At 44.2% G+C, this 21,570-nt stretch overlaps 1 protein-coding gene across 6 annotated transcripts in view; it reads left to right on the forward strand.

The window, feature by feature from the left end:
• SLC24A2 (solute carrier family 24 member 2) overlaps positions 1–21,570 on the forward strand; it is a 254,761-nt gene that overhangs the window by 130,913 nt on the left and 102,278 nt on the right. The window lies entirely within an intron of this gene.

Here is a 21,570-nt window from a genome sequence, read left to right on the forward strand (position 1 = left end):
AATCCACTGAAAAGCAGACAGACCCATTATAAAGTAATGAATCCCACCTACCACCAAATTCTTAGTAAGTGAATGAGCAAAAGATGTACAAAATATTACTAATTGGTTGATCTCCCTCCCTCCTCTTATGGGAGGGGTGTTCTGCTCAGACATGTGAGGTTAATTACAAGGTTCACATTTGAAGCCCTGGAAGAGGTAATTTGGGAAGTGTTAACTTATTGCCCTAGAAAAAATTTACCTTTTGCAGTTAAGTACCTAAAGCCCATGGATTGGGGCAATAATGATTATAAATAAAAATGTAGTAAAACCCTTTGCTCTTGCTATGCAAGTCTTTGTCCCACTTTAGATTTTCATATCATCATGGTGCAGTTAAATACAAATTCAGGCAAATGAGACAGGACCCTCACACCTGAAGAAATTGAGGATATTGAGCACCTTCAGTCTCTTTGCAGTCTTGGCCCTCCCTATAAGAGAGGAGTGGGGTGATGATAATGTAGCTCCAAGCCTAGTCAGGGTTAATTACTCTGGAAGGCACTACTTCCCTTCTTGTGATGGTCTGCCCAAACCTCCCAGGGCATAGGAGAACTCGCAGCTTTCTTTCATTTGCATGTCCCTTCAGTTGATGCTTGAGGGGACTAACCAGCTCAGTGGGTGACATCAGCTCGAGTCCTTCTAATTCTAAGGAAGGATTGAGACAAAGGGGAGGGAGAAAGGGGTTAGATGAGCACATAAGGGGAACATGGCTCTGGCTCTCTCTTCCTTCCCTTTCCAAAGTGAAGAAGTTGGGCTTGGCTGGGAAATCTAGCCAAAGGAGCTAACCATGTGAAAGGCCTGCCCAGAAGGGAAAAGACAATTGGGTGTTGACAACTTCTGGGGTTGCCCATATTAAGGTAAGGACCACAGTACCTTACCTGTGGATACATCAGGATTTTGTTTTTTAAGTTTCTATTGCTTAAGTGCCATTGCTTTTACCTCATAGAGGCTGAGGGAGACTTGTATTCTTGTGTGTATATGTAGTGAAGAGGGGTGCTTGTGCCATTTGGGTGTGAAGTCCCTAATTCTGGGGAGACCTCATTACTGCTTTGTGGGGGGAGATGAGACAATTAGCTTTTTCCCCCTACCAGCTGAGGAGCTCACTGGGGTGTTGGCCAGCAGCATAGCCCCTCCTGGCAAAGCTTCGCTTGCCTTTTGGAGGGTCCAATAGTGACTGGTGGCAGTGAATTACTCAAGTAATATCAGCGAGCCATGGTGGGACCTATTCATCAAAGGTGAAGGAACTCATGTTTCCTATTCTCTGGTGCAGTTCTCATCAGGGAAGGCTGCCTTGGCCAATGTTTCCAGTCTGGCATCCCATTCAAGTTGTGCCCTCTTTGCCTCAGCTGTGCCCTGATTGGTTCTGTGTGAGTCATCTTGCCCCTATCCACCCACCTGTTGAATATGTTAAACCACCCCAACCTCAAGTACAGGATGAAGTCCCTTTTAAAGTGATGGACACTGTCACACCACCACCCACTGCTCCCAGTATGGGATGAAGCAGGTGGATGTTTTACAGAGGTGGTAGCCAGGTAGGCTGTTGATGTTATTTTCATGATAGACTGAATAATTAATAAGTACCAAGAATATTCTAGATAAGGGCTGTGGATCCCAAGCCCTTTGGGCCAGTATGGACCAGAATTGAACCAAGCCAGTTCGGCCCAGTTGACCAACAGTCACAACTGGGGTGGATAATGCCAACAGTGGAAGCTTGCCCCCTCCCCCATCTGCCTTACTTGGCAAACAACTGAAAGTGTCAGCGATGAGGAGGAAAGCGAATGCTCAGAGCAACCTGCATCCTCACACACCCTCCTGCGGCGGGTAGTAACTGGGGCAACAGAATTGCCCCCCCAACGAAATAAAACCAGGTGATAGTTTTGCTCACCGCCAGCTCAGCGGTGCCCTAACTGCTGGACATATGCAGAACTTAGCATTAGGCAAGCTCCCAGACCACTTGGGCTTACAATATAAACTTCTTAGGATCCATTCCTTCCAACAAAAAGAGTATCAGAGCCTGAGTCCTGTGAGAATCTCAGCTGGCCCTTGGTGATTTCCCAGAGACACCCAGCACTTATTTGAGCCATGCTGTAAGTGAATTGTCATGTTCAGCCATGCTGAAAGTGAAGTGTAGAGAAGCAGCGTGGCTCAGTGGAAAGAGCACGGGCTTTGGAGTCAGAGATCATGGGTTCGAATCCCAGCTCTGTCACTTGTCAGCTGTGTGACTTTGGGCAAGTCACTTAACTTCTCTGTGCCTCAGTTACCTCATCTGTAAAATGGGGGTTAACACTGTGAGCCCCACGTGGGACAACCTGATTCCCTTGTGTCTACCCCAGCGCTTAGAACAGTGCTCTGCACATAGTAAGCGCTTAACAAATACCAACATTATTATTATTGTCCCTGTTAAGATGTGCCTTCTGAATCTATGCTTCTCCCAGAAAGGTTAAAACACTTCTTAAAAAACATCAAGGGCTCTAGTGGTCTGAATCACTGAAAATGCTGGGAGCTATAATCATTCCCAGACTTGAGTGATTACAAAATATGCAGAGTACTCTAATACTTTTAAATCACTCCATAGCATACGTGCCAAGAAAATGGATTGCATTGTTTTTCCTGAAATTGCAAATATTTTTCATGCCAATAAAAAACCCATCTACATGTCTTGGAAATTGTAATCTGCTCATCAGTTCCAATCTCTAATCACTTAAGTTTCCACTCTCTGCTGCAAAAATGTCACTCTTTTTAATGGAACAAATCACACTAGCCACATTACTAAGTCTATATTCATAGAAGTTGATAGCGCTAAAAAAGTCCCACTGTTACTTCAATCCTCCAAATATCAAAAAAAGTTTACAGTTTTCATTTCTTTTAAAATATAGCAAGAACAAAAAAGACATTCGCCCCTACAGATTATAGGGTCCAATCTAATTTTCAAAGTCAATTCCTGGGAATGCTGACCTATAAAACCTGACCCCATCTGCCTTCTTTCAACTCAGGCACAGTCCACCTCTCATGCCTGCACTCTAAATACTTGCTGGAACCTGTACTAAACCTCTGAATCAGTCACAGAGTCTAGCGGCATCTGCTGTGGCAACTATTGCCTGTAAAATGTCATTGAACCCTTTGCCCTGATGCTTTCCTTTGGTCAACCGCCCTTCGTGACAAAGCAAACAAAGAAAATCCACCTACCTATGTGAAGGTCTGACACAAGTTTCACTACTGCTCTTTAAAGTTGTAGAATCCATAACAGTGACAGTTTCAGAAAAAGGAGAGAAACCTTCAAAATTCCCTCCAGAATGGTTCAGACATGCCGTGGGAGCTCATCTTTTCCTTTTGGATCACACTGTTAAATCCCTTAGAGAAAATGGCCTTTGCATTTGTGACTCTCCAGTATATTCCATTCAATAGCAACACACCAAATCACTTATTCTGCCCAAAATGCTCTGTGGCATCTGTCTCAAGTTTTTCTTATGTCCATTATAACTTCATTCCTGCACTCCTGCAGCTTTACTCCTGCACCACAGTGCTTCTTCCTTTAGCTCTTAGCCAACTCAATCAGGCAGTGGTATCTATTGAATGTTTACAGTGTGCAGAGCGCTGTACCATATGGATGGAAGAGTCCAATTCAACAGAGTTGGTAGACACATTCCCTTCCCACAAGACGTTTACAGTCTAAAGGGGGAGACAGGTGTTAAAATAAAATTATGGATGTGTGTGTAGGTGCTGGGGGGCTGAGAGTGGGGTCTGTATCAAGTGCTTAGAGGGGACAGATCCAAGTACATCGGTGACACAGAAGGGAAAGGGAGTTAGGGAAATGAGGGAAGAGAAGGTCTCTTGAAGGAGATGTGATTTTAATAAGGCTTTGAAGGTGGGGAGAGTTCCAGGCCAGAGGCAGGTGGTCAGCATGGTGTCAGTGGCGAGATAGATAAGATTGAGGTCCAGTGAGTAGATTGACATTAGAGGAGTGAAAATCAGGCTGGGCTGTAATAGGAAAACAGAGAGGTAAGGTAGGAGGGACAGAGCTGATTGAGTGCTTTAAAGCCAGTGATAAGGAGCTTCGGTCTGATGCAGTCGCAGATGGGCAGCCACTGGAGGTGCTTGAGGAGAGGGCAGACATAAGCTGAACATTTTTTTTAGGAAAATGATCCGGGCTGCAGAGTGCAGTGGGGACTGGAGAGGGGAAAGACAGAATGCAGAGATCAGAGAGGAGGCTGATGCAGTAGTCGAGGAGGATGCAATAAGTGCTTGGGTCAGCGTAGTAGCAATTTGGATGGAGGGGAAAGGCAGATTTTAGCAATGTTGTGAGGGTAAAAGCAATAGGATTTGGTGACAGATTGAATAAGTGGGTTGAATGAGAGCGATGTCGAGGATAATACTAAGGTTACAGAGTTGGGAGATTGGGAGGAGAGTGATGTTGTCGACAGTGATGGAAAAGACAAGGGGAGGACAGAGTTTGTGTGGGAAGATAAGGAGTTCTGTTTTGGACATGTTAAATTTGAGGTGTCAGTGGGATAATCAAGTAGAGATGTCCCAAAGGCAGGAGGAAATGAGAGACAAGATGAAAGGTCAGGGCCAGAGAAGTAGATTTAGGAATCATCTGGGTAGAGATGGTAGTTGAAGGTGTAGATCGAGAACAGAAGAGGACCCAAAGCTGAGCCTTGAGGGATTCCCAGAGTTAGAGTGGGGAACCGAAAAGGACCCTGTGAAAGATACTAAGAATCAATCAATCGTATTTATGGAGCACTTACTGTGTGCAGAACTCTATACTAAGCCCTTGGGAGAGTACACTATAACAGTTGGTAGATACATTCCCTGCCCACAAAGAACTTACTGTCTAGAGAAGAAAAATACAGAGAGATAGGAGAACTATGAGAAGAAGTGTTGCTTAATGGACAGAGCATGGGCCTGGGAGTCAGAAAGACTTGGTTCTAATCCTGGCTCCTCCTCTTATTTGTTGTGTGATCTTGGGCAAGTCATTTAACTTCTCTGTTCCTCAGTTACCTCATCTGTAAAATGGGGATTTTACAGCTCCCCAGCTCGTCCATGTGGGACGTGAACTGTGTCCAACCTGATTAGTCTGCATCCATCCCAGCGATTAGTTCAGTGCCTGACACGTAGTAAGTGCTTAACAAATACCATTAAAAAATAAAAGAAGGGGGCAGTGTCAGTGAAGCCAAGATTAAATAATGTTTCCAGGAGAAGGAGTTGGTCGACAGTGTCAGAGGCAGCTGAGAGGACAAGGAGGATTAGCATGGAGTAGAGGCTATTGGATTTGACAAGGAGGAGGTCATTGTTGACCTTGGAGAGGACAGTTTGCATGGACTGAAGGGGGCGGAAGCCAGCCTGGATTTAGTCAAGGAGTCTGTTGTCCTTGGGATAGCCCCTCCAGTTCCTTGACCTTTTCCACCCATGCTCACCCCTAAACCTGGATATTGTTTCTTAAAGATCCCCATATGATATAGCGTGGCTCAGTGGAAAGAGCACGGGTTTGGGAGTCAGAGGTCATGGGTTCTAATCCTGGCTCTGCCACTTGTCAGCTGTGTGACTTTGGGCAAGTCACTTCACTTCTCTGGGCCTCAGTTACCTCATCTGTAAAATGGGAATGAAGACTGTGAGCCCTATGAGGGACAACCTGATCACCTTGTATCCCCCCAGCACTTAGAACAGTGCTTTGCACATAGTAAGCACTTAACAAATACTAACATTATTATTATTATTATTATGGAGAAAGCTTCAATGCTAGGGCAGTCTTTGGAAATCACCACCTGAGAGCTTTATGCTTGCCAAAGTACACCACTACCCTGAATGATTTCTTTGCCTATTTCTGACAAGTGCATTCTATCTTATTTCATTCAATAGTATTTACTGAGTGCTTACTATGTACAGAGCACTGTACTTAGCACTTGGAATTGCAAATCAGCAACAGATAGAGACAGTCCCTGCCCTTTGACGGGCTTACAGTCTAATCAGGGGAGACAGGCAGACAAGAACAATGGCAATAAATAGAGTCAAGGGGAAGAACATCTCATTAAAACAATGGCAAATAAATAGAATCAGGGTGATGTACGTCTCATTAAACAAAATAAATAGGGTGATGAAGATATATACAGTTGAGCGGACGAGTACAGTGCTGAGGGGATGGGACGGGAGAGGGGGAGGAGGAGAGGAAAAGGGGGGAGAAGAGGGTTGAGCTGCGGAGAGGTGGGGGGGGTAGAGGGAGCAGAGGGAAAAGGGGGGAGCTCAGTCTGGGAAGGCCTCTTGGAGGAGGTGAGCTTTAAGTAGGGATTTGAAGAGGGGAAGAGAATTCGATTGTCGGAGGTGAGGAGGGAGGGCATTCCAGGACCGCGGCAGGACGTGGCCCAGGGGTCGACGGCGGGATAGGTGAGACCGAGGGATGGTGAGGAGGTGGGCGGCAGAGGAGCCGAGCATGTGGGGTGGGCAGTAGAAAGAGAGAAGGGAGGAGAGGTAGGAAAGGGCAAGGTGATGGAGAGCCTTGAAGCCTAGAGTGAGAAGTTTTTGTTTTGAGGGGTTATTTTGCATCGGTTAGTGTAAGAGACTAACTGGCTTCAGGCTTCAATTACAATCTCTATGCAGATGATTCCCAAATCTACTTATCTAGCCCTGACCTCTCTCCTTTCCTGCAATTTCACATTTCTGGCTGCCATCAGGATATGCTACCTGGATGTCCCACCGACCCCTCCAATTGAACATGTCCAAAATGGAACTCTTTATCTTCCCACCCAAAGCCTTTCCTCCCACTGTCTTTCCCATCACTGTAGACAACACCACTATCCTCCCTATCTCACGAGCCCATAACCTTGGCATTGTCCTCAACTCATCTCTCTCCTTCCACCCACATATGGGTTGTTTCAAATCCTGTCCTTTCTACCTTCACAACATTGCTGAAATCCACTCTTTTCCCTCCACCCAAACTGCTACCATGCTGATCCAAGCATTTATCGTATCCCAGCTTGACTACTGCATCTATCTCCTTGCTCACCTCCCGGCCTCTTGTCTCTCCCCACGGCCATCCATACTCACTCTGCGGCTAGGATCATTTATCCACAAAAACGTTCAGTCCATATCTCCTCACCCCTCAAGAACCTCCAAAGGTTGCCCATCTACCTCCACATCAAAGAGAAATTCCTTACCGTGGAAGACAACTATGCAAATTTGCATTGCCCACAGTCATACAAGCTGAGAAGAAGATAGATTGATGATTCTGAAAGAACCCCAAAACTGAACACTTACACCCAGAAAGGGCCCTATTAACATAGAGAAGCCCGCAGAGCTCAGCCCTCGATACTGGAATGGGGCCCTACCGAGAGTAAAAACCAGATCCAGGCAACAGGAGGGCAGGGATCAGGATAAGTCATCTCTCTCCATATGTGCTCTCCTACTTGCCTAAACTAGCCCAGGAATGGGGGCTTCTGGAGAAGCACAGCTTCCTGGCTGACATGGTGTAGAAGTCAATTTTTCACTTTTTCTACCCCACTCTTTCACGATTGATTGGGGCACCGCATGATGATGAGAAGAGTCATCCAAAATGTCTAGTATCGCTTATAGCATATGGACTGTCTGGGTGTGGAGTCGACATCACAACACTGGGTGAGGTTAGGCATTCTGTGGAGGAACGGCTCATGGAGACAGGTGCTGGGCGCTCTTTGTTTTGGAGGAGTCTTTTCTTGTCATAGCAGTGCCTGGCAAAGGGCATTTGGAAGTCAAACGATGGCAGGAATTTGGACTTACAGATTCGCTTGGCTGTCTGGTGATACTGCACTGCCCCTTGAAACCGGTGCTCTTGCCTACATATGCTCAGAACACCTATTCTTTTCCATCTCCAGTCTGTTCAGTTGATTACGTTATTGTTGCTGTTCTTTCTTTTGTTTCTCGTTTCCTTTTGTCCTGATTTTCACAAGGAAGCAGAAAAGACAGGAAGCCATTCTGAGTATCGCACTCAAGAACGATGGCTTATAAATTGGGTGCGGGCACCAAGGTGTCCGATGCTGTTGACCGCTTAGAGACGTTCTGTTCCATGAGCACAGACCACACTGGTTCTCCTGATCCAGCTGCTATGCAATACCTGCTGCTAGATATAAGGGGACCAGGTGAGAGAGTGTGAATGGCTCAGCACGAACCATCCCCACTAAAGAAGCAGCATGGGCTTGGGAGTCAGAGGACCTGTGTTCTGCCATTTCAATCAATCAGTTGTATTCATTGAGCATTTACGGTGTTCAAAGCACTGTACTGAGCACTTGGGAGGGTACAATATAACAGAGTTCGTAGACATGGCCCCTGCCCGCAACGAGCTTACGGTCTAGAGGGGGAGACAGGCATTAATATAAACTACGGATACGTACGTAGGTGCTGTGGGGCTGAGGGAGGGATGAATAAGGGGAGTCCTAGATGTCACTTAACTGCTTAGTACCTCAGTTTCCTCATCTTCCAGACTTTCAGCTCCTCATAGACAGGAAATTTCTACCAGTTCTATTGTATTGCACTCTCCCACATGCGCCGCATACAATAAGAGCTCAATAAATACCACTGACTGTCAAATGGGGATGAAGTACCTGTTCTTCCTCTAATTTGGACTGTGAGCCTCATGAGGGACAGAGACGGTGCTGACCTGATTACCTGTATCTACCCCAGGCCTTAGTGCAGTGCTTGTCACATAGTGAGCACATAACAAATAACACAAGAATTAAATACCACAATTATTAATTCAGGAATGCATTCTGCTGGCAGTAGATCATACCTTTCCCCTCTTCACCATTGATGCCTGAATGACAACCAGAAAAATTGCACTATTGCCTTTGTGGACATAGAAAAAAAACCTCAAGAAATCATCATATCCATCTAAGTGTCTTTAAAAAGGGCTTTCCCCTAAGTCACCCTTAAAATTAGCCACTTGGGGTTAATTTAAACTAAGCTAAGTCTGGGGCCTAATTTAAGACTGGGTGTCACCACACTAGTTAGATGCTGCTGGGGATAAACAAAATCGCTTCATTCCAGATCCACTCATAGACACCTATTGCTGAATACTTCCTTCCCTTGCCCTCTCCTTATTTATACAGGAAGGGGAGGGGAAGTGGGAATGAGGGAGTGCATGTGTGTAAGAAAGTATGTACATCTGTCCTCTGTGTTTGAAGGCGACTATTGACAATAACACCCGCTCCATGGGAGTGGCTGAAGTGATCAATGCGTAGTTTAACCAACCCAACATTTCATTCCGTGTACATATAAAAGCTGTCCTTGGCCACATTCGTATGTTTGTCATTGGCAGTGCCTGTTGCTGTTTTTAAATTTGCCTCAAGGTATGCCGATCTTTCCAGAGCCTCTGCTCAGGGAGGACAAATCCTCTCCAGATACCGTTGCCTTCCAACATCACATTGTTGAAATCATTCTTCCCTATATCTTCAGAAATCTAAGTCTTTACAGCAAAGCATGTACTGGAGAGTTGCCCAAGGTTACACAACAGGTCATTCTGACTCCCAGACTCACGCTCTACCCACTAGCCATGCTACTTCTCTATATATGTGGAAACCTTAATTAACTTTAATACATACTCATGGCTCAGCCTTGACCAAATTTCCATGGTTATCTGGAAGCTTTTGAAAGAATGATATCAGTACTTACTACTTCTGCAACTCTTGTGGAAGAACTCTACTAGAATCCCAGAAACATGCCAAGTAAGCTCAGAAAAAAGTAATTTTCCATCCAGTGTGTTTATAAGGCCTTGACATTTTCTAATAGGGTACATTGATTCTGCTGTTTCCTCTGTATCCTGAAACTGTTGATATTTACATGCATAACTGGATAAATCTGAGCCAGAATGAAAGATTTTTGCATTTAACTTCTGGCAAGCAAGTGGTAACAGTAGGACTCAAGAGCTTCACTGAGGAAAATAAAATCACAAAAATTGCAAGCATATTTGGCTAGATGGTAGTAGTACACAGTAGGTGGCTGAATAGAAAATATTGTGCTATCAATGCCTAGAATTGAAAATAAACAGAGGTAAGTTAAATAGTTCCTCTTCTTGGGGAAATTTAAAGCATTATTTTTATATTTTCTAATTACATTACGAATAAATTTGACATTTGGGGATTTTCGCTAGGACAAAATGCATTCAATCTAAAGTAGCAAATTTTGTGTGGAGGGAAGAAGATAGTGATTTTTTAGGGTGATAAAAGCCCCCCTCCAAACCATTCTACTACTATTAATAATAATGTTGGTATTTAATAAGCACTTACTATGTGCCAAGCACTGTTCCAATGCTGAGGTAGATACAAGGTCATCAGGTTGTCCCACATGGGGCTCACAGTCTCCATCCCCATTTTACAGATGAGGTAACTGAGGCACTGAGAAGTTAAGTGACTTGCCCCAAGTCACACAGCTGAGAAGTGACAGAGCTGGGATAAGAACCCATGACCTCTGTCTCCCAAACCCGTGCTCTTTCCACTGAGTCACGCTCAATAATAATGATAATTATGGTATTTGTTGATCATTTCCCATGTGCCAAGCAATGTTCTAAGTTCTAGAGTGGATATTAGCAAATTGGGGTGGACACAATCCCTGTCCCACCTAGGGCTCCCCGTCTTTAAGGATGTGGGAACTGAGGCACCAAGAAGTGAAGTGACTTGCCCAAGGCCACACAGCAGACAAGTGGCAGAGCTGGGATTAGAATCCAGGACCTTCTGACTCCCAGGCCCGTGTTCTATCCACTAGGCCACACTGCTTCTCAAGCTACGGAATCTTTTTTACTTGAATTTGCCCCATACAAGCTATTCAAGCATATTGCAACGAAGTAACCAGTGTGTCAGGATTCCTTATATGACTGGGGAAGAGAGGAAGGAGGTTCACCTCACCCAATCACAAATGTGGGAAGCTACTTATATTGTGTTTTTTTTTTAATTTAGTGAGAATACTTAAAAATATAAGACTTAGAAAACCAATTTTAAAAGGTGAGTGGAGCTCAATCGTATTTATTGAGTGCTTGCTGTGTGCAGAGGACTCTATTAAGTAATTGGGAAAGTACAATACCACAGAGTTTGTAGACAAATTTCCTGCCCAGAATAGGAAAGCTAAAGTATACAGTGATAGAGAAAGCTGTATTGTCATGGAATTACTGTTGTCAATCTATACGATATCCTCAATTCCACTGTTGAAAGGAAGGCAAAAAATTGTGCTGCTTAAATTTCAAGATTCAGTCCATGTATCACAATTACTTTTCACTCATTCAATTGTGCTATTTATTGAGCCCTTGCTGTGTGCTAAGCCTTGGGAGAGTACAATATAACAATAAACAGACACACACCCTAAGCTTACAGTCTAGAGGGAGAGACAGACGTTAAGATAAATTACAGATAGGTACATAAATGCTGTGGTGATGGGAGGGGGGAGGGTGATGCAGAAGACAGTGGGAGAAGAGGATAGGAGGGCTTAGTCAGGGAACACCTCTTGGAGGAGATGTGCCTTCAGTAAGGCTTTGAAGTGGGGAAGAGTAATTGTTTGTCAGATATGAGGAGGGAGGGCATTCCAGGCCAGAGGCAGGACAGTGGTGAGATAGAAGAGATGGAGGTACAATGAGAAGTTCCAAGCACTGTTCTAAGCGCTGGGGTAGATACAAGGTAATCAGGTTGTCCCACACGGGGCTCACAGTTTTATTCCTCATTTTACAGATGAGGTAACTGAGGCCCAGAGAAGTTAAATGGCTTGCCCAAGGTCTCACAGCAGACAGGTGGCAGAGCCAGGATTAGAACCCACATCCTCCGATTCCCAAGTCTGTGCTCTTTCCACTAAGCCATGCTGCTTCTCATTGGAAAGGAGCTGCCCTAGCCATCAAGCTAGCCCCCTCTTCCATGGACCCTGGAGTCCAGGTGGTGAGAGCCGTGAGGGGTCGCATGGTCCCAGGCTTCTAAAGTCGTCTTTTGAAGGAAACAGATGCTAAAGTAATGTGCTTCCACTAGTTTTTTTTTTCTTCTGGTGACAAATTTGCACAGGTCTTTGAATTGCAGAAGGGATTACATTGAGACTGTCCAGTAAATTACAGGTTTGTGGCATGACTTTAGAAAATACAAATTGGTTAAACATTATATATATATATATATATCTCAAGCACTAGCAAAGTGTGGTTTGACAGTTCAAATTTAAACTGATCTCAGCAGACTGTTAATTTGGGGAATAGTGCACAGAAAGGGGAAGTAAAGAATCAGCCGCCTTTCAGGAAAAGCTCTAAGCACTTGTGCAATAGTAAAACTGACACTGGACATACAGGCTCAAGTGATAAGAGACTAACGAATGAGAGGGAAAAAATAAAATAAAAGCATTTATATGTAAGAGGAACTCGAAGGAGCAACTAGAATGAAAATGAACTAACTCTGTGGCCTGCCTGAGCCCCTGAGCCAGTTCTAGGTCCAGGAAAGTAAAATAAAAAATAAATGGTGGTATTTATTAAGCACTTACTATGTGCAAAACACTGTTCTAAGTGCTGGGGGGATACTAGGCAATCAGGTTGTCCCACGTGGGGCTCACAGTTTTTAATTTCCATTTTACAGATGAGGTAACTGAGGCACAGAGAAGTGAAGTGACTTGCCCAAAGCCACACAGCTGGCAAGCAGCAGATCTGGGATTCGAACCTATGACTTCTGACTCCCAAACCCGAGCTCTTTCCACTGAGCCATGCAAAGTTACTAGTCGAGTTGAACCTCCTCTCCTACCTATGGGTGAATTATCTGATAGGCCTGTTCACTCCCCAGACAGCTCAACATTCAAACCAGAACAGCAAAAGCATCCTCAGGATATACTTACAGGAGACGGGACAGAAATACCGAGCCTGAGGTGGTCGTTGAGTGACAGAAACAGGAATACTGTCTACTTACTCTCCTGTACTCTCCCAAATGCTTAGCACAGTGCTCTGTACCCAGTAAGTGCTCAGCAAATATCATTAATTGAGATGTTGGGGATGTCAGAGAAGACAATAGGATGCTTCCTACCTCTCTTCTCCCATATTTATTTTTAAACTTGTGTTTTAAATGTGATCAAAAAAATTCATGAAAAAAGCTGACCTCTTAGCAGAACCTCATTCTTGACTCTCCCACCCCCAATCCATTACATACTAAAAATGGAACTCCTTTCCCTTTCAAAGCAGCATGGCCTAGTGGATAGTATCATGGGGCTGGGAGCCAGAAGGACCTGGGTTCCAGCTCTGCCATTATCTTCTGTGTGACCTTGGGCAAGTCACTTAACTTCTTTGTGCCTCAGTTACTTTATCTTTAAAATGAGGATTAATACTATGAGCCCATGTGGGACAGGGACTGTGTCCAACCTAATTAAGCTTGTATCTACCCCAGCCTGGAACATAGTAAGTCTTTAACAAATACCATTTAAAAAAAAATCCATCAAACTATATTCTTCCTCACCTTTTCCTGAAAAGTCACTTCTTCCAACAGGTAGTTCTCCACGAATCCCCCCTTTCCCGATCAGATACATCAGTTACCCTTAGCACTCTTGTCTAGATCCGTGCAACAACACAAGATGAGATCTCTCACCTCCTCTCTAAATCTACCCCATCCCTTCATACCTTCTTAAAACACTCGCCTTCCTCCCTTCTTCCTTCCTCGACTGCCATCTTCAGTTGTTCACTTTCCAATGGCTTCTTCCCCACTGTTTTCAAACTTTGCTTGCTTATCTCCGATCCTAAAAAAAGCCCTACCTTGACCCCATGGCTCCCTCCAGTTATTGCCCCTTCTCCCTCCTACCATTTCTCTCCAAACTTCTCGGGAGAGTTTTTTGCACCCACTAGGTCCACTTCCTCACCTCCAATTTTCCCCTAGATCCCCTCTAATCTGGCTTCCTCCCCATTCACTCCACAGAAATAGCCCTCTCTACGATAACCAACAACCTTCTTCTTGCCAAATCTGATGGCTTCTATTCTATCTTAATCCCCCTACCCCGCTCAGCTGCCTTTGACCCTGTAGACCACCCCCTCTCCTTGAAACCTTATCCGACCTTGGCTTCGCTGACGCTATCCTCTCTTGGTTCTCCTCCTATCTCCCTGTCTAAGCGCTGGGGTAGACACAGGGTAAACAGGTTGTCCCACGTGAAGCTCACAGTTAATCCCCATTTTACAGATGAGGTAACTGAGGCACAGAGAAGTTAAGTGACGCCCACAGTCACACATCCTCCAAAAGGCCTTCCCCGATTAAATCCTCTTTTCCCTAGCTCGCTCTCCCTTCTGCGTAGTCTATGCACTTGGATCTGTGAACTTTGGCCATTTGATATTTGTCCCACTCCCAACCCCACAGCACTTATGTGGATAATTTTAAATAATATATTATAACTTATTTAATAATAATGTTGGTATCTGTTAAGCGCTTACTATGTGCAGAGCACTGTTCTAAGCGCTGGGGTAGACACAGGGTAAACAGGTTGTCCCACATGAAGCTCACAGTTAATCCCCATTTTACAGATGAGGTAACTGAGGCACAGAGAAGTTAAGTGACTTGCCCACAGTCTCACAGCTGACAAGTGGCAGAGCCGGGAGTCGAACCCATGACCTCTGACTCTGAAGCCCAGGCTCTTTCCACTAAGCCGATTACTGTATGTCTCCCCCTCTAGACTTTAAGAGCATTATGGGCCTGGAACCTGTCTGCTAATGTATTCACTTGATAGCATTTTATTTATTGAGCAGAATACAGTGGAAAGAGCACAGGCTTAGGAGTCAGAGGTCATGGGTTCTAATCCCGGTTCCGCCACCTGTCAGCTGTGTGACTTTGGGCAAGTCACTTAGCTTCTCTGGGCCTCAGTTACCTCATCTGTAAAATGGGGATTAAGACTGTGAGCCTCACGTGGGACAACCTGATTACCCTGTACCTACCCCAGAGCTTAGAACAGTGCTCGGCACATAGTAAGCACTTAACAAATACCAACATTATCATTATTATTACTAAGCACTTGGGAGAGTACAATATAACAATTAACAGATACATTCCCTATCCACAACGAACTTCCAATCTAGTCTACAGTGTTGTACTCTCCCACACACTTATTACTCTGCTCTTCACACAGTAAGCGCTCAATAAATACCATTGATTGATAGCACTGATATTAGTTTATTCTGCTTTTTTCATGGTATTCATTAAGCATTTACTTACGGATCAAACTCTGTTCTAAGCACTGGGGTAGGTACAGCTTAATTAGGTTGGACACAGTCCCTGCTCTGCTTGGAGTTTACAGGTTAAGTAGGAGGGAGAACAGGTATTTAATCTCCATTTTATAATTGAGGGAACTGAGGCAGAGAGTACCTAAGCTCCTTGCCTTAGGTCACACAGGAAGCAATTGGCAGAGCCAGGATTAGAACCTAGGTCCTCTGATTCCCAGGACCATGCTCTTTCCACTAGGACACAATGCTTTTGCTGTTTTATTTTTACCAGTCATATCCAGTGCTTAGTCTAGTGCCTGGGAAATAGGAAAAGTTTAACAAATACCATAATTATTATATCTATATTTTCCCATTTGTTCCAACTGTGTGCATAACACTTGAATTCTGCTTTTATTGTATGCTCCCAAATGTTTAGGACAGTTCATTCACCCAGTCATATTTATTGAGCTCTTACTGTGTGCAAAGCATTGTACTAAGCACTTGGGAGAGTACAATTTAACAGTAAAAAGACACATTCCCTGCCCACGATGAGCTTACAGTCTAGAGGGGTCATAGACTACAGTTCTTACACACAGGTACTCAATACTATCGACTGATCGAGGGATTGAAAATCATGCTTCTCACTAACTTGATGTTTCAGAAAAAGCAATTTGAAAAGACATGCTCTTTTCCAAGAAATCATTCTGATGTTATGGGACACACAAACAGTATGAAGCAGCTGTGCTCTGGGAAGATATGATACAATGAATGTCAGTAAAAATTAGAAGTTGAGTGGTACTGTTTTCCTCCCTTTAGTCAAACCGAAGATGAGCTTCTCATTTGCATATCCTTAAGTACACCTCTTGCATTAATATCATGCCATATAAACTGAAATTAGTTCTGGTAAAAAATTAAAAGTAAAGTCTTAACTACATAGGGCACAGTAAGTCTTTAATACTGGGTGAGTACAACAGAATTGGTATATTTGATCCCTGTCCTCACTGAGATTACAATCTAGCAGGGGAGTCAGACACTTAAATTAGAGTTAGGAAAAACTCCAGGTCTGTGCTCTTTCCACTAGGCCAGAAGATGCATGTATACTCAGGGGAGAAAGCCATCTTTGAGGATTTGAAACCTACCTGCTTCCTGTGAGTCCCCATCCAAGGGATAGGAACTAGGTCTAATTCCCACATTTGTATTTTTTCCCAGCACTCGGTACAGTGTCCTGCACACAGTAAGTGTTTAATAAATAGCACCACTATTACTGTGGTCCTGGGGTTCATTCATGCAATCATATTTATTGAGTGCTTACTGCATGCAGAGCACTGTACTAAGCACTTGGGAAAGTACAGTACAGTAATAAAGAGAGACAATCCCTGTCCACAACGAGCTCACAGTCTAGAGGGGGTTGGACCACACTAGTACAGATCTTTGTATTCTAACACAATGCCATCTTTCTGCCAGCATTTGCCGATAATTTCTACGTTGGGCTTTTCACTTAGGTTGAATTGTTTATGTTGACTATGACTTGCTATGTTTCTGTCTCCCTGGAACAGCAGCAGAATGACTGGTGGGAATTAAATAATTTAAAATAATCTAAAATTAAAATTCCATCTTGTAATGTATGCAGCAAATGAATCAGTTAACTGAAAATTGTTTAGTTCCCTTGTTTAGTTCTCACTTGTGAGACAGGGAGGATGAGAGTGCTGCATACAGTAAATGAGAAAGACAGGAGGAAGGCAGGGTTTGAGTGGGAAGATGAGAAGTTCTGTTTTGGACATGTTCAGTTTGAGGTCTCGGCAGGGCATCCAAATAGAGATGTCCTGAAGACTGAAGAAAATATGAGACTGCAGGGAAGGAGAGTGATCAGGGCTGGAGTTGTAGATTTAGGAATTGTACTCATAGAGATGGTAGTTGGAGCCACAAGATAAAATGAGATCTCCAAGGGAGTGGATGGAGATGGAGAATAGAAGAAGACCCAGAACTGAGCCTTGAACAACTCCCAAAGTTAAGGGGGGGTAGGGGAGGAACCTGTGAAAGAGACCTGGGTTCAAATCCTGGCTCCATCACTTGTCTGCTATGTGACCTTGGGCAAGTCACCTAACTTATCTGTAGCTCAGTTACCTCATCTGTCAAATGGGGATTAAGAATGTGAGCCCCATGTGGGACATGGACTGTGTCTAACCTGATTAGCTTGTTTTTACCCCAGTGCTTAGTACAGTGCCTGGAACATACTAAGCATTTAACGAATACTATTTAAAAAAAAGAGAAAGACTGAGAATGAGTGGCCAAAGAGATAGGAGGAGAACCAGGAGTGGACAGTGTCAGTGAAACCAAGGTTAAATAATGTTTCCAGGAAGTGTGGGGTGGTGGGGGCGGTGGTCCAGTGTGAAAGACATCTGAGAGGTTAAAGGAGGATTTGGATGGAGTAGAGGCCATTGGATTTGGGAAGACAGAGACCACTGATGACCTTTGAGAGGGCAGTTTCTGTGGACTGAAGGGGGAAGAAGCCAGCTGGGAAGTTATCAAAGAGAGAATTGGAGGAGAGGAAGTTGAGGCAGTAGCTGTAGACAACTCACTCGAGAAGTTTTGAAAGGAATAGTAGGAGAGAGTTGGGGCAATAACTGGAGGGAGCTGTGGAGTCAAGTCGAGGGTTTTGGATGGGGGATGCATGAGCATATTTGAAAGCGGTGGGATAGAAGCCATTAAAGTGTGAACAACTGAAGATGGCAGTCAGGGAGGGGAGAAGTGAGGGGGTAAGTTTTGATAAAGGGTGAATGGATGGGGTCAGAGGCGCAGATGGGAGGAGTGGATTTTGAGAGGAGGTAGGAGATCTCTTGAGATACTGCTGGGTAAGATGGGAGAGTTGAAGAAGGGGCAGGAGGAGGGAGGAACTGGAGAGGAGCAGAGGAGATCTTATGGAGATCATGCCTGATGGTTTCAATTTTATCAATAATGTATGTAGCACAGTCATTAGGGGCAAAAGATAGGGGAGGTGGAGGAAGGGGGGCATTGAGGAGGGAGTTAAATGTCTGAAACAATTGGTGAGGGCAATAGGCATGGGAGCTAATATGGATGGAGAAATAGTGTTGCTGGGAGGGATGGGAACTGTGGCTGACCTAATTAATTTGTACCTACTTCAGCATTTAGAACACATAGTAATTGCACAACAAATACCATTACAAACCAAAACTAATACAAAAAAGAGAGTGTATGAGAGAGAGAGAGAAAGAGGTCAGAGTTAAAGCAGGCAAGGTTGAAGTTGAGATGGACAATGTCAGGCGGATATCTGAATTTCCATCAGCAGTGCTCTGCAGCTCGTGCACAGGAGTGAAGGAAACGTACTGCGGAGGTGATCCAGGGTTGTGGGTTAGTGATACTAGATCAGAAAGGGAATGGGGGGTGAGTGAGTTGAGTTCAATAGAGAGTGTGGTGTCGAGTCGGTCAATTTTGGTATCAAGGGAAGGTAGTTTGGGGTGTGATGGGACATGATGACTTGAGAAAGTTGGTGTGGATCAAAAGATCGGAGGTCTCTGTAGGAGAACAAGACAGGAGTGCTAGGAAACAAGCAGCAGAAGCGTTGTCAGAAACATCCACATGGGTATCGAAGTCCCCAGGGAACAATGTAGGGATGGAGAAAGTGCAAAAGGATGCAAGAAAGGGTGGAAAATGGTTCAGAAAGTTGAAGGTAGGGCCTGGGGAGCGATAGATAACATGGCTGAGGGGGCTAGAGGTGGATGATATGGACTTCAAAGGAAAGGAGAGGGATGGAGAGGTGTAATGGTGCGAAGGCGACATTGGGGAGCAAGGAAGTCGATTCCTCCGCTTTCTCAGTGAGACTTGGGGAGTGGAAGAAGATGAGGTCCCCTCTAGAAAGAGCAACAGGGGAGACAGTGTCATCCAGGGCAAGCCAGATTTTAGTGACGGTGAGGAGGAGCTGTGCCTGGATCAGGAACAGGTCAAGGACGAAGCAAAACTTTCTTGTGATGGAGAGGGAATTCCACAGGCTGCACTTAGCTGAGGCTGTGAGGGAGGATTTAGTGGGAGGGGACATTGTGAGGGGTAGGGAGGGTTTGGATGGGGGCCAGCATAGTGGGAGGTGGAGGCAGCTCAAGGGGTAGGGAGAAGTTGAATGGAGGGATATGAGGGGTGATGGGAAGGAAGGACAGGATTGGGCTGATTAGAGGGAGGGGATAAAGGAAACATGGTTGGGGCTAAAAAAACTTTAAGGGTTATAAGTGTGGTTGTCAACAGTAATAACTGCTTAATCCGGTGGTTCAGTGAAGTATGCCCTTCCTCCTACCCCCACTCCACAGGTCCCAACACTACAGGAAAATCTGGCCAGAATTTACACCATTATTGAACATTTATGGCAGAAGCCTCCTCTCAAATCTACTTAGCAAATGTCACACATCATGTTTCTCGAGCAGGAAAAAATATTTTTTTTGGAACTTTAGCATTCAATTCACAAAAGTGCCACAAGAAGATGACAAATATAACTAGCAAGAACTGCATATTCTCTTCTTGGTACCAGTATATCACCCACTTAATGCTTGAGAGGATTATAATGGGAGATTGTGTCCTTGAGATCTGAAGAGAACCATAAAGCAAATTTGGCAGCAACAAGATGTAATGTAAATCTCTTTGCCCTGTTTCCTGCTTTTTTTTTAATATAGTGCTGTCCTCCTTTCTCAGTTAATCTTCTAATAGGGTCTTTCTGACAACTACCATACTTTTAACAAAGATTCCTGTGAGTAAATAGGGTATCTTTCCAATTTTGATTTTAAGAGACTGAAAAAGTCCATTTAATATGTGCCAGTTTTTAAAGATCCCGAGCATTTCCCCCATGATGATTTGTGAACGGAATTTTCTCTTAGACCTTTAAAGAAATACTATAGAATGAAAGGCAGTCTATTTATAATTTTCAGTTTCACAAAGCTTCCCTTCTATTTAGATTGAGATGCAATATTTGGAAATCCCCAACCAAAACATAGTTCATTTTTCTCTTAAAAATCCAACTCCTGGATCTATCTCTACAATTTTCACTATGTTCATTTCAGGCTGATTTTAAGCCAAGCCATTAAAATTTTGGAAAAATAATGAATGACTTTAAAAATTATATTGAAGTCATCTAAGGAGTATTAAGCATTATTGATCTTCCAGCTTACAAAGTCATTGCAGTTACTGTTTTCCACCCACCTAATTAGAAATCTTTGATTTATCACCAATCGATCATATTTACTGTGTGCAGAGCACTGTACTAAATAATAATAATGATGGCATTTAAGCGCTTACTATGTGCAAAGCACTGTTCTAAGCGCTGGGGGGATACAAGGTGATCAGGCTGTCCCACGTGGAGCTCACAGTCTTCATCCCCATTTTACAGATGAGGTAATTGAGGATCAGATAAGTTAAGTGACTTGCCCAAAGTCACACAGCTGACAAGTGGTGGAGCCGGGATTACAACCCATGACCTCTGACTCCCAAGCCCGTGCTCTTTTCCACTGAGCCATGCTGCTTCTCTAAATGCTTGGGAGGATACAATATAATAGAGTTGGCAGACGTGTTCCCTGCCCACAGTGACCTTACAGTCTAGAGGGGGAGAGGGGAGACAGACAATAATATAAATAAATTACAGATATGTACATAAATGCTGAGGGCCTGAGGGAGAAGTGAATAAAGGGAGCAAATCCAAGTATAAGGGTGATGCAGAAGGGAGAGGAAGAAGAGGAAATGAGGACTTAGTTAGGGAAGACCTCTTGGAGGAGATGTGTCTTCACTAAAGCTTTGAATCTGGGGAGAGTAATTGTCTGTTGGATATGAAGAGGAAGGGCATTCCAGGCCAGAGGCAGGACTTGGGCAAAAGGTCGGCGGCAAGATAGTCAAGTTCGAGGTACAATGAACAAGTAAGTTGGCAGGAGGAGGAGGAGAGAAATGTGTGGGCTAGGTTGTAGTAGCAGAATAGTAAGTTGAGGTAGGAAGGGGCAAGGTGATTTAGTGCTTTAAAGCCAATGGTGAGAGGAGTTTTTGTTTGATGCAGAGGTGGATGGGCCACTAGAAGTTCTTGAGTGAGGAAACATGGACTTAACGTTTTTGTAGAAAAATGATCTAGGCAGCAGACTGAAGTATGTACTGAAGTGGGGAGAGACGGAAAGCAGAGAGGTCAGCAAGGAGGCTGATTGAGTAATTAAGGCAGGATAGGACAAATGTTTGGATTAATGTGGTAGCGGTTTGGATGGAGAGAAAGGGGCAGATTTTCATGATGTTGTGAAGGTTGAATCAACAGGATTTAGTGACAGATTGAATATGTGGGTTGAATGGGGAGATGAGTCAAGAATAAGGTCAGGTTACGGCCTTGTTAAATAGGAATAATGGTGGTGCCGCCTAAAGAGAAAGTCAGA

Source organism: Ornithorhynchus anatinus, chromosome X3 (assembly GCF_004115215.2).
Source record: "Ornithorhynchus anatinus isolate Pmale09 chromosome X3, mOrnAna1.pri.v4, whole genome shotgun sequence".
Taxonomy (NCBI): domain Eukaryota; kingdom Metazoa; phylum Chordata; class Mammalia; order Monotremata; family Ornithorhynchidae; genus Ornithorhynchus; species Ornithorhynchus anatinus.